We start from the raw sequence: 14187 nt of genomic DNA, 5'->3' as shown, positions 1-14187 counted from the left end.
GGAAACGGACCAACAGAAGCACTCAACGCTCATTTCTCAGTCCTGTCTGATCCTATAAGCAGATTTTGCAACTAAACAGCATTTCCAGTTTTTCATCCTGGCCAGAGGGTGGCGGTGCTTTGCTGTTTATCTCTAGAGAAAAAGCTTCGGTGTGTTCTACTCACATTTCCTTTTTAAGAATTCCACATTGATATGGCTTTATTTCTTTATTTAAATGGACTATTTTGTTGTGGTACTGTTTACAGGGATGAAGAAAAGAAGGGGAACCAACAAAATGAATGTTTTATAAGGAACTATGAATAAAATCAAATCAATGTGCAAAAATCATACAAGAAACTCAAAAGCGCTCTGCTTGTAAAAACCAGGGACCATCAAATTGGCCTAACAGAAGTAAATAAAAAGAACCAAGAAAAAAGTGAATAAAAAGATATGGGAAGATGACCAGAGTTGAAGAAATGGCTTGTCTCCAAAACTCACAAAAATGTGATAAGAAAACTGAATGAGTTTAGGGCAAAAGACAAGGCAGTACACCATAAAAGAAACAGTAGCTAATCCTCATCGTCTTATGCTGGAATGTATTACAAAAAATTTGGAGAAAAGGGCTGATCAGATTTACCCCCTAAAGTAGTAGATATTCTTGCCATTAGCCTATGTGGTTTTTTTAGGGGGGGCATAAAAAGGCAATCCCAAAGGCTACTTGCAGCCTGCCAACATCCTTTACATGACCCCCAAATTCTCCCAGAGAGAGTGGTGCCCCAAAATTTGATGGTTTGGTGATTTGGGGGGCATTTGGGGATGTGTTAAGGGGCCAAATGAGTGTCTTAAGCCTTGGAGGGGCTTTGGGCACGCATTTCATCCTTTCAAACCAGCCCCCCAAAATGGGCCATGATCCTAGCCTCTTTTACAGCGCAGACCTTAACACATCACACAAATCTTGGTGACAAAACTTACACATCCCTGCCTTGCCGGCTATAAAGAGGATCTGCAACATAGAAGACAACCCAGCAATTCCAATTTCTGTCACTTACCATGAGAACAACATTGCTGTGTTAATCCAAAATTCACCATCAACAAAGAAGGTACACAATAAAGAATCTTGAGTAAGAATCGGTCATTGAAGGAGTGGAAAGTACTCAACTCTTCTCCTGTCCCTTAAACATTTTGGTCTGGGGACTGAAAAGGCCTGAAGTGGCACCTTCAAATTCTTCCTGCCGTCTTTTTTTTTTTTTTTTTGCCTATGGAGTTGTTTTTATATAGAGTCCTGTTGTTATTGAGCACAATGAAATGACAAGGCACAATGAATTATTCTGAACTGATATCACTTCTCTGTAATCTCTCCACTCCATAGCCCAGACAGATCCTGCCCAAGGTATCTTAGAAACTGCCACCATCCATCTGCTTTCTAGACTCTTGTCTCCAAAGATAGCAGCTCTGGAGATCTTCCAAGAGGATGGTATCCGTACCACTCAGTGAGAGTTGCTATGCCATGGGGACTTGTTTCTTTAAGGTCCCAGATGGAGATCCAATTATCAGGGAGGACCTGGCACAGGAAATGCATACATCCTGCAGCAAAGAATAACTATAGCATGGACCTCTCCACTTTGAGAGGCCTGAACATTATAAGAAGGGATTGTCGCCACTTCCTCTCCACAGGAATGGAGGGGTCAAGGAATTTCTTTGAAAGGACAAAATTCAAAGACTGGGAGAAGCCTGGCAAGAGCAAGACCTTGATCAAAGGTCACCACAGGAAGTCAACCAAGGATCAGTCAAATTCATGTAGAATCAGCTTGCTCCACTGATTTCAGTACATTTCAATACTCTAGTCAATACTCTTGAAGTCCATTGAATACTCAATACGCTTGAAATCAAGATTTCAATGCAGGTACTTGAAATATGTCAACATTTGAATCCAACTTAGTCACTGCCTTCTTTGCCCTAAGCCAACATGTGGTTGATTTGGTTTGCTTTAACATATGAACTTGGCCCCGTTTGGCTTACGCCACAAAAGAGGCCATATAAAGGGTGTGGGCCCAATTATTTTATGTTTTCTGGCACACAACCCAGCAATGCTGGGAGTGTTCTGTTTAACTTGAAAGCTCCTTTTTTGTGTGATGATATTTGTATGCAGTACTTTAGAAACAGTGGATTTTCCCAAGAAGCACACACAGTAAGCCAAAATGCCCCTTTGTCAGAAGACTGACTACTGAAAAATCTTCCCAACTTCATCCAGAGGATGTTCACTACTTCCTCTGAATTTTCTGGATGAGTGAGTACACTTCCAAGCAGATTCATGAGTTGTAGTTTGTTCAGAATGCCTCCAGGATATATGTAGGATTCAGAAGTATCCTTCGCCATCATAATCACACTTCTGATTGGTATTTGGCTTTTCAGCATAGTTCCATTTAGTTATTTTATTATAAAAAAATATATTTAGAATTATTCAATACATGATTACCGCAGCAAGATTTCTTTATGCACAATTTTGGAAAACTCAGACACTACCAACAATACAAGAATGGTTGTTAAAGCTGATGGGTATGGCAGAAAATGACAAACTGACTTGCTTATCAAAAGAAAACTCAAAGAACTATTACCTTAAAGAATGGAAACCATTGATTATTTGCAAAATGCAGGTGGGGTAAGCTTACATGGGGATTTGAAGATTAGATTATAAATGTAATGGGATATGTTTAGACAAAGAATCATTCCTATTTAATGTATTAAAAACTAGCACTTATAATAGCCTTATTATTTCTAAGACCAGAGATAGATTGGAAGTTATCTATTTTTCATATCTTTTTTCCTTTTCCTTTACCTCACTTTTCCTTTTCTTTATATTTTGTATTTTAAAGTTTCCTTTTCATTTCTAACTTTTAAATATGTATCTTTAAAATCTCAATAAAATATTATTAAAAAAATTATAAAAAGGAACATAAAGAATGGTGGAACCCTCGCGGGTATGGAGCACGGCATTTGGTATGCTGCGTGAACTCAGCCAATTATGGTTCGGTCAACAAACCATAATGAAGAATCTGTGACTTAGTGTGTTGTGTGAACACATTAAGTCTTTGGTGGTTACAGTTATTTCTCTCTGCATACTTTCTTTCAGACTGTTTTTGCCAAGCTGTACCTTCTCTGTGTATATATAGAATGGAGAATATTTGGAATACTTTTTCCCGTCTCTGCATTACACAATGCCCTGTGTGCGATGATTTATTTCCATTGTCACATCAGCTCATGCCCCAGCATCCTGGGCCTGTGTCTCCGGTCCCAGTGGGGGAAATTAGGGATGGAACTGGACCAAACGGAAGAGCTATTGTTAGGGAGCTTGGGTGTACCATTCCTGTACCAGCCTGGCTCTTCTCTGAGCCAGACTGGATATCCAGAGATGAAACGAGAGATAGATGCAAGGACTAAAAACGTCTGCCAGCCTCAGGTTTAATTTCTCATGGGGAAGGGAAACTTGCACATGGTTTATACAGATAGACAAATGGGTTTTTTCTGTTTTGATTAATGGGGCTATCTGTTTTTTTCAATACCTAAGGAAACTCCAAGGTATTTTGTGGCCTGATATGAACTAAACAGTCTTCCCCTCCCGTGCCCTATGCAAACACTCAGTGATATAGCGATCGAATCTTTAGGTTGGGGCAGTTGAGGCAGTTGATGGAGCAGAGGCGCGATGCATGATGTATGGTCTCTTCCAATTCCTTGCTATTGGTTCTCAGAATCTGATGCCAGAATCTGCCACTAAAACCAGTCCTGCTGATACAGTCATGTCTGGCTGAGTGATGCAGCACACACTGCATTCCTCTACGACAGTGTTTCTCAACCTTGGCAACTTTAAGATGTCTGGACTTCAACTCCACGGTGCACCCATAAGTGAAGGTGAGCTCTGATAGTAAGGAACCAATTGAGAATTATGGGAGAGGAGCATCCTTAACAGTATGGCGATTTTATGAGAGCATCTACAATATGCTGTCAACATTTCCAGTATGCTCATGGTCAAATGATTTGCTCTTCCCTGATGCATAAGGCTAACTGTTGGAGGTCAAGATGCCCAACATTTCTCAGGACATGGCCTTCAGCATGGGAGTCAAAGACCTTCCTTGCATTCAAGGCACCCTTCTCTATTGTTGGCTTATAGCAGTGACTTACAATGTGCATATTTTAGTCTACACTCTCCTTAGCTTCAAAGTTTCCAGCTGCCCCATATTCTTATCTGCTGTTTTCCCCATGGATCTGTGTTTATCTTCATCAGGATTAAAACAAGAACACATGCCAACTGGGAAGATTGGCTCAGGAGCATTTCATTTGTGCATGTGTCTGTCTATGAATACCCTTGAAATATAAACATTCTGGGGGGACACTGCTAAGGATAGCCTAGTTTCATTCTTTGACAAAGGCTGGCACTTTTTGAAACCAATTCTCTGTGTTCCTGAAGAGACAGATAAACAAATGTAGAGGAGACAAATTGGGACAAAATCCCAATATATCAGCTACACACACACACATACACACACACACACTTCCATATCGCATATGGTGCTCATATGAAGTTAGAAATTGCAGCGTCTTCATATCCCCATTACAATAAGCCACATCATTAGGGAGAGATTGTAGTTCAGAGGTAGTACATATGCTTGATATGTAAAAAGTTGTGGATCCAACCCTCAACATCACCAGGTAAAACGGACCAGGGAGCAGGTAACAGGAAGTGCCTCTCCTTTTGACCTGCAGAACTGCAACTCAGACCAACAGATTGTTTGACTTGCTTCCAAATGGCCTTTCAAACTTCTCCACCAACTGTGTGGGCAGATTAATTGAGTGGACAGTTACTCCAAATTTCTCCAAGGTGGGGGAGGAACATTCTCCAAGAATTTCTGAAGACTGAGAAGTCAAGAAAAGTAGCATTGCTAGTTAAAAAAAAAAAAAAAACTTGTATAGGAAGAGCTTCCTCCTGATGTCTTCTTAATTACGGCATGGGAAGCCGGGAAGAATGCCGACTGCTGTGGAGAGGATTGTAGAATGAAAGGCAGGCCACTCACACACACTGCTTGGACAATTCATAGCTAAATATGTGAAGAACTCGCTTCAGCCATGAGAATTTCTCCCCTTTTTTCTTCTCTTTCAAAATATTTTTTGAAATCATTTTCATCAAATTGAATGAGTGGCAGAGTCTCTGTCCATCATTTCCAGGAACAAGCCTACTTGCAACCAATCTGTCTACCCAGAACATTAGTAGATTTTCAGAGTCTTGGCAGAATCCCCCCTCCCATCCCTCTAGTTCATTTTTCTATAGAGAAATACTATGGATTGAACTAAAGACTTCCTTTATGCCAAAAATGTCTTCTACCATACCCATCATCTATTCAACTACTCCACCCTCTAGACCACCTGGCCCTTTGAGGTTACTGTCTGCACATTCAGGCAAAGCACATCTGGAGGATGTGAGAATGAGCACCTACACCTATCTGTACACATACACACCACTGCACACTACTGCATTATTGTGTCTCAAGGCTTTCACACTAGTGATTTATAGTATCATTCAACTTGCTATGGTGATGGAGCAATAAAATAGGCAGACGGCAGCTTCTGCAGCAAACCACAATGACATCAAATGATGTGTGGAATGGCATAATCTTGCAAATACCATGATGTTACACTTGCATTAGGACAATTGACACTTGCATGCTTACGTCATCCCAGCATCTCTCGTCATTGGCATCTCCTCCCACCTACGGATCTCCATGGATGACCTTGTTCTCTTGGGTCTCTTTGCCCATGCAGACAGACTTCACCCAGAGATGGCTAGAAATGATTAGAGTATTATATTTTTGATTTCAGCTTTTTAATTTTTTTCTGAGAGGTCTTGAGCACACATCTGAACCTGAAGACAGGGGCAGCCATATGGTGTGAAAGTCCTCATGGGATATTTAAATCAAATTCTTTTGTGTCCTGTTCCTTTCCCTCAATGCTGCATAACAAAATCAGGAGTGGCAAGAAAGGGAGGAAAGTATGAAATATTCGTACAGCAATCTTGGGGTAAGGAGGCACTCAGAACTCTGTTTGCTTGGCAGGAAAAAGAGCTTGCCCATGGGGTCGGGGGGAGGAACACTTTTCCAGAGCCAGGCCGACAATGTTCAAATGCAGCAGAAACACATGACTTTGATAGCCAAATGATACCAGTACCTTAAGCAGCTTTCTGTCCCAGCCGGATTTTCCTCTTGGCAGCTGCAGTAAGTGACTAACAACTTCTTGGCACTTGTGAGACCAGGCCTGCTGCCATGGCATCAGCCACATGAAAGAACTCTGTGATGGAAGTACATTCTCAAGGAAATTCTGGGATAAGAGACATCTTGAGATAACGACTTTGGTTGAGGGGAGCAGAGAAAAAAAGAATGAGACCGGATGGGGTTAACTCACAGCTGCCCTGTTTCGGTGAAAGAAGCTCTGCCCAAAGCTTGGATTCTGGGAATGAAACATTTGCCTGGCCAAGCAACGACAACTCCAGACTGATAACACAAAGAGGCAGAAATACAAAAGTGGAAACATATGCATGATATTTGGCTTTCTAAAGCTTGTGGGATCCCGGGATTATATCCAATGCCTCCTATATTGCAATAGAAGATCTTACCAGGAGAAGATTGTTCATCATTCCTAGGCTGAAGAACAGTCCTTAAGGCAGAAGGTTTTACAATTGTACATTGCCAACAGATCCATGCACGTGTGCAGGGCGCTGCTGGACAATGCAAGGACTTGGTCATAGGTCCAGGAGGAGGCCCAAATCTGCATATTATGTCAATGCAAATTCATAGGTGAACATTTGAAGACGTTACTATGGTTAATTTTCCATTCCAGTCAGAGGAAACCATTTTTAATTCATTTCTGAGGAAGTGGCAAATATAGTTAATCTTTTGCAACAAATACCACCATGCGTCCTGTGGAATCGGAAATATGAATACATTTATTATCAGATACCTTTTGGTGAATAACAGTCCACATGTATCAGCCCTGGAAGGTAGTCCAGACAGGAATCAAAACCATGAATACTAACACTATGATTATTGTGAGGTTACAGCAACAGAATCTTGCAAGTCTGAAAGTACTTCCCCCCACCCCTTCCTTTATTTTCCAAAGAACTAGGAAGGGTCAACACTTTCTCACCCTCAATCCTGTTTTGGACTCAGATTTCTCTTATCTTCCTCCTGTCTCCCAAGGTTATTCTCACAGCCCATTACAACATTATCATCATCATGAACATCACATTATTGTTGCTGTTGTAAACCAGAATTTTCTGGGCAGATTCCAAACTATATGGAAAATAAATCAATAAAGCCATAAAGATGAAGAAATACATTAAGGAGTAGTCTAAGAAAGCAGTAGTAAAAAAAAAAAAAAATAACGATCCTCCCTGCAAAGTAGACAGTTCAAAGTAAAAAAATATTTATTTGTTTATATTTGTATGCCATCCATTCTGGATGGCTGTGGGTAGCTAACAATCAGAAACATCACCAAACACACCAAGCCAAAACCAAAATCCCTCAAAATAATAAACCCACCCATAAAAGAAACCAGTATCAACGTTATATGAAAAAGAAAATGTATAAAACCATGGCCCACCTCATTCAGGTTTCAGTCACAGCATGCCCTCCTCCTATGCTTGATGGAATAACCATGCCTTACTGCCATCCTATTGCCCAGAAGGGAAGGAGCAGACGAGATCTCTCTAGGGAGTTTGGGGACAGCGATCAAAAATGCCTACTTCTAGACCTTGTCAGATGACAATCTCATATAGACGGGAGGCCAGATCAGGAAACAGGCCCTGCAAAGACTGCACGAATGCTACATTTTTTTTTGCTGTAGGGTATAATCACAGAATTTTGAGAGCCTGCCCCCTCTGACACCAAGCAGAATCAAAGTGGAGTTATTCTGAATTTATTTCTCATGCTTTCTCCTTCCCTAGGACTAAGTTGTGTTTTCCCCTCCCTTAACAATGCCTGCATTCCTTCATGAAGGTTATCTCCACATTCCTCTACCTCTGTTGAATCTGATTGGATGGGCAGATGAATACAGGAGAAGGTGGTTCCTCGAATAACCTAGTCCAGAGCCACGTAGGGCCTTCAAGGTGACAATCAGCACCTTGAATTGCACCCAGAAGCTAACTGTCAACCAATGCAGCTCACAAAGCAGAGAGAGTGTAGTTATCAAAAAGTTTGAGAGGAAAGAAAAGGAAAGGTTAACTGCAATACTTTTCTTCTGGTTGCAATTAATTATCAAGTTGTTGTAAAATAAGAGTAGCTGATGGGTTTTGGTTTTCACAAGCTCTTTCATTCATACCCTCCTAAAATGGCAACTTGTGCATCAAAACAGATTTTATAAGACCTACATAATTCACGATCAAGCCAATATTGAGTGGCTGGGGATGGAGGGGTGAGGAAGGATGAACTCCAGTTAAATTTCCTAATTTCTATTCAGGTCTTGCTCCAAGATTGAGCCATCACTGTAACCAGACATTGGAAGTTCCATAAATTAAATTCAAAATATATCCAATCTGTTCTACAATTGTGCTGTGGGAAAACCTTCAGGCGGACGGGGATGAGAAGACCAGCACATTGAGGAAGTGGAACAATTTCTAAATAGTTTTTATTCAAAGATTTTATATATATAATAAGTAATACATTCAAAGAAAAAAATATCGTAAATGTGAAAGAGAAAAAGAAAAGAAAAGAAAAGAAAAAATAGACGAAGAAAAAAGGAGATAGAAAAAAGAAAAAGAAAATAAAAGAACAGAACAGAACAGAACAGAACAGAAAAAATGAAAGGAAATATAAAGAAATGGCTTCTGATGTTCCTCTCAGCAGTTATACATACAATTCTAATCAATCCTCTCTAAGATTCCCTTCTTTCTATAACCTATTCTTTCTAATCATCAAAACCATAAGTCACAAAATCATTTTCTTTTTTATGCAAAAATTCCATAAGGGTTTCCAGTCATTGATTAATGTCAATAATGACCTTTCTCTAATCAAATAAGTCAATTTGTCCATCTCAGCAAGTTCTGTCAATTTCACCAACCATTCCTCCATGGTGGGTAGTGCTGAATCTTTCCATCTTTGTGCATATAATAATCTCACCATAGTAATCATATATTGAAATAATCCTCCATGACTCTTTTCTAACTGTATATCCATCAGTCCTAAAAGGAAAAGTTCTGGCTTCAACTGAATATTAATCTTTAAAATCCTCTGCATCAATGGGTATATCTGAATCCATTTTTTTTAGCCTTTTTACATGTTCACAAAGCATGATAGAATGTCCCTTCATGTTGTTCACATTTCCAACATACATTTGGAATGCCTTTATACATTCTAGATAATTTCTCTGGTGTCATGTAGAGAAGAGTGGAACTATTTCTCATCTGGCACAATACTACTTCCAATGAATCAGTCCTGGAGAAGATATTTGGTCCAGAAATCAGAATCAGTTATAGAGGGCATTGCAATTAGGCTGAGTCCAAGGTGTAGCCCAAGAGTTGCAAGTTGCTGTCTCCTAACCAGTCTAGCATCATGCCCTGCCCCTATAGGCTCCAGCCCCTAATCTGCCATGCCCTACTCTTCCTTCTCCAGCAGGAAGACCTGGCAACCTTCATTCTCCAGAGTCTCATTGTTCCTTAATATCGCAAACCGGAGATCAGCTCACTAATACCCAATCTGTTTCCTTGCCAAGATATTTCCTGCTGTTTTCCTACAAATCCCCTTGATGTTTGCCAGGGGCGGCTGATGCCACTGCTTTGGAGGGACTTCTTAGCGTGAGAAGATGCTTCCCCCCAACCCCCTTTCAGGGTGGGAGAGTTCTCTTCTGCGCAAAGAGACTCAGGGTGGACAGCGACAGGCAGCAAGGGGAAGTTCCTGCTTGCCAATGTGAAGTTATCTTCAGAACTTCCACCAATACTAACTGGGCTGTTAATGAGAAGCCAGCTTGCCCGAGACAGGAAAAAAATAAAGTAAGGAGAGGATAAACTTCCCTGCTTCCATAAACAGCCAGCAGAGATAGTGACGGGGAGGGAAGGGATTATATATCCTCTCTGTGATGAGGTTGGAATGTGCTCCTTTGGGAGCTAAACAGTTGCCATCTCTTCAAGGGCAGGGAATGGCCTCCACTGCCCTGTGCTCATTTGAGTCCTGCTCTGGACACAGGGCAAAAATCTCCATTCCTTGAATGTGCAAGAAAAACCTTGTACAAGGGCCCACAGGTTACAGAGTGAGAGCAATGAAAAAGAGCCATTCTGTGCATTGTCCTCATAATGACAATCCTATGACGGGGCTTCTACTGAAGAGGACTGACCAGATTCACTCAGTAAATTCCATGATCCAGTGAGGACCTGAACTTGAGTCTCCATGGTACAACACTTTGCCCATTATGCCAAACGGTTTATCTTAATCACCATGTTCCATTTGGCTATATTTATTGCTATAGAAATATAAAATCATTTATTTATATAAAACGATATAAACTACTACATGACTTAGAGTTAAAGTCCACTAACAATGGAGCCTCAAGGAATAGTTTGTCTCCTCTGGGTGTGCATGGCTGGTGTGTATGTGTTTGGTCTGATTCACCTTTCGGCTCAAATTAAATCAATGACGCGCAATAATTATTTCAGTAAAGCACAGTGTAGGGCCAGGAAGGCCAAGCTGATAGTTTGGGACTGTACTGTAACTCTCACAGTTCTTTGGACTGGCTTGATAGATTGGGATAATGGGAACTGAAGTCTCAAACGTCTGGAGACTGTAAGTATGCATGATGTAGAGGATCTTTTTTTTGATCGCATTCCTACCATATAAGAAGGGTGTCTATGTCTTCTATCCCTGCTTTTTCCTGATCAGCGTTGCCTTCGCTGAAGATGCTCTGAACAGCAGCAAGAGAAGCAAAATCAGGCACAACTTGGCTGCATTTGCCCCGCGTGCCTCGCAGGGTTAAGGGAGGGTTAGTATATCATGTGAAAAACTCAGACCAGTCAGTACAAGAGTTACAGCAGATTCAGTTCCCACCATCCTACCGTCTCCAGATGATTAAATATAAGAAGTGCAAGAGGCATTCTTGTGTGCTTTTATGCATCACTTGACATGGTTTGGCTGATTGTAATCCTTAGGTATATAAGAAAGAATTTGGTTGTTAAGAGTCATCTCAACTTTATTGAGTAGATTCCTTAAAACAGTGGCATCTACTAGTACTAGTAGATGATGCTTCTCATGGATGAGAAGCAATCAGAGCTGTTGCAATCCCTCTTTTCTGCAAAGGAAGAGAGAAAGGGAGGGAGGGAGAGGAAGAGAGCTCATTCTTGGCCCTCTTCCAAATTCTACTATGAGCATACTTTACTGATTAGTCAATTGACTATACCAAAGCCTGGGCATCAGCCACAGTAAGATACAATAAAATGAAATAGTGAAGCACAATAAAATAAGATAAAATAGACCACAGTGAGATACAATAAATAAAATATAGCAAGGTAAGATAAAGTAAGGATAAAAAGTAGAATACAATAGTATAAGATAAAATAGAGTGCAGAGATACATAATAAGATGAATATTAAAATGTGAAAACAGTACGTGTTTAGGTGAATTCATCGCCTTTGCATGCAACCCCAATGTGTTCTATAAAACATGTCCTGTGTTGGGCAGCCCTGACTATAAACCTAACAGTTCTAGTGACTACATATTTGTTTGTGCCCTGAAGGAAATAAGATAATATTTTGTTAGAGCCCCAATATATGGTTCTGTCAAGTAGTATCTGTAAGTACTGAGCTCTTACGGAGGCATGTAATTGACAATCGTAGTGGCATCTATGATTGCACAGAAGCTTGTAAAAAAGTCTGGCTCTAATGATCAGCAGAGAAGTACTGCATTTGCACAATGTCCAAATCACTGCTTCTGAATAATTTTTCAAGTGCACACATCCCTAACAGATTCTTGACACTGGCCTGGGGCAAAGTTTTCTCCTAATCTGAGGAATATCAGATTGTATTGAGATGCTTCTTTATGGCTTGGCACACAGCCCCCTTAGGGGTTTCAGAGAGGTAATATGGATGTGCTCAAATGTCACAATGGGATTAAATCTTGGCTATTGCATTCAAGCTTTACACAGAAGTCAGAAAGCTAATGGACGTACCAGCAAGGATCTATGCAGCAACTAGCCGAGAGCTCCCAGCATAGGCCTACAGCAGGTTTCTTTTAGTCTAGGGGAGATTGGGCTGTATGAAGGGGGAAGTGCATCTTGGATTCACCGTACCAGAAGGGAATGGAATGGGTCATGGATGAGAAGCAATCAGAGTTGTTGCAATCCCTTTTTTCTGCAAAGGAAGACAGAAAGGGAGGGAGAGAGGGAGGGAGGGAGAGAAAGAGAATCTATTCTTGGCCATCTTCCAAATGCATCATCTTCATTCAAATGTTTGTTGGTGACAAGTTGATGTGGATGATATCCAAATATCCTGGAGGCACTGGAAGCCCCTATTCTAGCCTTTCAAAGACTCTTCCAGAATAGAATGGCCTTCTCTTTGTGATGTCAGCATGATGAGGCACTTCAAATCTCTGCCAAGTTTACATTCCTCTCTGCTTGCCAGCCATGATAACATTCAAGCTGGCCCATTCTGCTAGCCAGGCAGCACTTGGCACACAGATTAATTAAGTGCCCAAATGAACAATCTGAACCTGCTCTTCGGAAGCTCCCACCCACTCAGTTAGCCTCCACCTGAGCTGCCAAAGAATCTAAGGAAGCCAAACATCCTTACTGGAGATGGGATGTTCCAGTAGATGTCACCAGGTCTTACTCTTGGCAGAAATTCCTTGATGCACCAGATACATTCCAGCTAGAAATAGCATGGAGAAATCTATTCTGTCTTTCTATATGGTGTGCTGGAGGAAATATAGGACAAGGACAAAATACTCACTGCTGTATCTCAAACAGATGAAAAGCTTCCTCTGTTGAATTTCTGCCCATTAGTCTGTCGTTTGAAACACAAGTACTCTAGGCATGCAAAAGCTGTTTGCATGAAATGTTGATTGTTCTGTTTCACGATATCTCACTTTTCCACTAACTAGTTCAAAGCGGCGTTCATGCCTTACCCTACAACAGAGATACGTCTGATATGTCTCACAACACTTGTGTGAGGTAGGTTAAGCTAAGGGAATGTAACTGGCATAAAATCATCCAGGGAGTTTCATAGTTGAGCAGAATGGCATCCAGTAAACATCCATACACATCAGTTCATGAAAATAATGTCTCTGCTAGCTCTGCCGAAGAATCCCAAAGAGGGAGTGGATAAGTTAAAAATAGTCCCGGTATGGGAAAGTCAATGGACAAGGAAGGTCCCCCCACCACGCTATTACATAAACAATTATTTCAGCAAAAAGTAAACAACTGAAGTCCTGTTATTCTCCCTTTCCTCACTTTGGGGCTTTAAAATCAAAGAAAGAACCTCCCCCACCCTTTTCTGCCAGTTCCATAGTATGGGAGCAATTGTAATCTTTTTTTGGCATCCAGAATGTACTGGGACAAAGGAATGTAACCAGAAGGAACAATAGGTCTGCCTGTCTTCTACTGTTCTTGGCTCCTGGTTGGAACAAGCAGGCATTCTTTAAGAGACAGCTGGAACAGTCTTCCCCAGCCTGGTGCTCCCAGGCATGTTGGAATACAACATTTCTTCCATCGGTAACTTACCAGAGAGGAAAAAACTAGTTAAAATTCAGCTATCCTTTTTATTTTTTGGTTGTATCAATTGATCGATTATGTGCCATCAAGTTATTTCCAACTCCTAGCAACCACATAGATAGTTTTTCTCCATGACGATCTATCCCTAGCCCGTTCTTTCGGGTCTCCCAATGGTGCACCCGCCGCCACTGTGACTGAGTATATATTAAACACCTACATACATACTAACCAGGTCCAACCTAGTTTAGCATTTCTTAAGATCCAGCAAGCACAGCCAAGTGCTGCTGTCTGTTCTATCTTGTCTCATTAGTTCATCAGAAGCAGTATCATTTAAGGCTTTCCTTCTGGAATTAGGTCCATCTCAGTGATGATACTGGGTACTGATCTCCATTTCTGGGTTTGGTACTTTAAATGACATTAGAAAGAGGTCAGCGTGTAGCAGCGTTCCAGGGATATTCAGTATCCAGTGGGTTAAAC

The sequence above is a fragment of the Python bivittatus genome, unplaced genomic scaffold (genome assembly GCF_059951505.1).
Source record: "Python bivittatus isolate LINGU-HERP-01145 unplaced genomic scaffold, Pbiv_v1 ctg000320_np1212, whole genome shotgun sequence".
Lineage (NCBI taxonomy): Eukaryota > Metazoa > Chordata > Lepidosauria > Squamata > Pythonidae > Python > Python bivittatus.
Note: the sequence above shows the minus strand (reverse complement) of the source record.